Source organism: Lucilia cuprina, chromosome 2 (assembly GCF_022045245.1).
Source record: "Lucilia cuprina isolate Lc7/37 chromosome 2, ASM2204524v1, whole genome shotgun sequence".
NCBI classification, from domain to species: domain Eukaryota; kingdom Metazoa; phylum Arthropoda; class Insecta; order Diptera; family Calliphoridae; genus Lucilia; species Lucilia cuprina.
The window spans coordinates 56,034,718-56,037,626 of NC_060950.1; the positions used below are offsets into that span (position 1 = coordinate 56,034,718).

The 2,909-nt window shown below is 27.2% G+C and overlaps 1 long non-coding RNA gene across 3 annotated transcripts in view; it reads left to right on the forward strand.

The window, feature by feature from the left end:
* LOC124421403 overlaps positions 1-2,909 on the forward strand; it is a 15,313-nt gene that overhangs the window by 326 nt on the left and 12,078 nt on the right. The gene's annotated exons all lie outside the window — the stretch shown is intronic.

The following is a 2,909-nucleotide window of genomic DNA, read 5'->3' on the forward strand; positions in this document are numbered from 1 at the left end:
GTAAAACTAACGAATGTATATTTTGTTAATTCTTTTGTTTAACAGAGTATTAAACATTGAAATGATAAAAACAATTCGAGCTATAAAAATCAAATATTTGCTAGAACTTTAATACGTTCGTTCATACCCAGCAAACATTCAGTAATGACCCATTTTGACACAACAATTTACTGCTTAATAATTATTACATATTATTTGCATTACTTGTAAGTATTGTTGTAATGACTTTATGCACAATAAAATAACTAAGCAGTGGGGTTGTAGCTAGGAAAACGAACAAAATGTCTAGGTTAGTATTTTGTGGGAGTAATTTTTCTTTTGTCTTTAAAACAAAACAACTTTTTAAAGTCCCTATTTGTAATTACTTATTTAAATGATTATTGGTAAGCTATAGTGTTAATTACTCGCTTTCAATGTGATCAGTCGTATTAAAATAATGAGATAAAACGCTAATGATTATGTCATGAAAGGCGTTTCTTTTAACTATTTAAAGCTGGATGTGCACACCACGCCTTCTACGCATTCTCACATTCTATGCGTCTGTCAAAAAAGTAAAATCATTATATTTGTATGATGAAAGTTACAAGCACAAAAGCGTAGAATGCTTTGACTCGTAGAATGCTTAAAGTAGATCTACTTTCTACTTTTACAAGCGTCACATGCGGCGCACGAACATGTCAGCTGATTTTGACATTTTATATTCTTTATTTAATGCGCATTTATCAATTTGAATAAAATGATGAAAAATAAATAAAAACTGTAGAAAAACGCGAAGTTTTTTTTTTAAATAAAACAAAAAAATTACGCATAAAAAGCGTGGCATGTAACTTGAAGCATAGAACGGGAAGTAGGTATGAATAGCGCGTAATGCTTTTATGAGTAGTTTGGACCTCCAGCTTAATTCATTGCTGCATGTATATCAATACCTCTATTCAATGGCCTTATAATAAATTTTGAGGTAAATTAATTGACCAAGTCACATTTTCTTTAAAAGATGAAAATAAATGTAATAATTGACTTTTCAAAGCTGAAAGAGCTGCTGAACTCTTTTCATATGTTATTACTTTCAGCTGTTTTGCAATTTACATCCTAATCAGTATCAAATATAATATGAAATCTATAGTCAACATAATAAACTCCAGTCTCTAAACCACATTCCATATTGTATTATTTCAGATCCAACCCTATCGTTTCTACTCGTATATGTCGTTATAGTATCTCGTCAGAAATTCTGAAAGGTATGTTATTCTTAACCATTAGAAAAACATACTTTCGTTACAATATTTTATAAAGGTTTACCCTATAAGCTCTAATTTGATTAGTCTCTTAAATGAGAACATGGTTCTTAACTAGAGTAAGATTTAGGTTTACGTATCCATGCAGAGGTGTATTACCACTAGCAGTCATATGTGATGCATCCCCTCATACCATCCATAAGTAGTAATGAGTCTTAATACTGTCATGTAGATACAAATATCAATACAATTTCATTATATCTTTCTCAATATGATGGAATTCAATTTAAGCTCATAAACCCACTGTGCTTCCAGCCAAAACAAATTATATACAAAGTAAACAAAATAGTGTCATTAATATTAATGTAAAATTTAAAAGTGACAAAATACAACTAAAGTATCTTTAAGTGGGTTTAAACAAACCGTTTATTACTGTATTTACTGAAAATTGATACGTTTAATGATGATATCCATAAGTGTATTAAATATAGACAAACATTGATTGTTTTCATATAGAAACTAACTACAGCAACTCATCCTACTTGACACGTAATGAAGAAGGAACTTGTTTTAGTTTTACAGCAAAACTTTGTTCTAAAGTCCAGAAGCAACAAATTGAAGAAATTGAGTAAAATAAAAAGTTACTTTTAAAACCAGTTAAATACTCGACTATTCATCTAATGAGAAAACTTTTGCTTTTTAATTTAATGAACTTAATTGTTACTGAAAACTTATAAGATATATTTTAACTTTATTTATTTAAAATCAAAATAGGAATATTAATAAACAAATAAGAAATCCTTTTAAAATTCTTTTAAGAATTTGTTATCATATTAAAATCTTACATAAAATCTCATTAAAATTGTTGAAAACACTTAATGATATCAGTAAAAGCGAAGATCCATAGCCAGTTATATGTCTTTTAAACTAATCTTTATGTCAAAATATATATTTTAAGCATTAAGAAGAATGTCAGCAAATGATTCTTGTCACATTATTTGTCATTAATATTTTAACTTATAAATGAATTAGAATTATTTGAAATTTTAAAAGTTTTGTTAAAATGTACTTTTGATTGACTTGTTTGATTTCTTTAATTTTCTTTTGCTTTTGCAAAGCGTCAGAGAGATGAAGGAGTTTGTGTCTTAAGTCTTTTGTAGTGAATACTTATACCTCTTACAAAAGATATAATTTTTCATGAGAATTTCAATTTTTCTGTGAAAATCTGTTTTTTTGTGTAAAAATAATCTTTGTGCAACAACAACTGCTATGAAAAATAAAAATTATAAAAAATAGTATTTTGCAATTACACTCATGATTTTCTAGTTTGTCATTGTCATGTAAATGATGAGTATTTTCATATTATTTATTCACACACAAATTTAGTTAGGTGTAGGAAGTAAACAAAATTAACTACTTTTTCAATGATTTATCTAATTTTTTAATGAATTAACAAAAATAATTACAAATCGTTATATGAAATCCAAAAAGCCCTAAGTCATATTGAACAAATTTTTTAGGACAATCAAAAAATTGTCTAAGATGATAAATAAACAAAAAATGTTCAACATTTTCTCAAGTTAAACTTATTTCTTTTTGACAAATTATTATTTGAGGTTCTTACGTTGTCCACCTTTCAGTCTTTAGAAAACACGAAAGGCTACAAATGGAAGC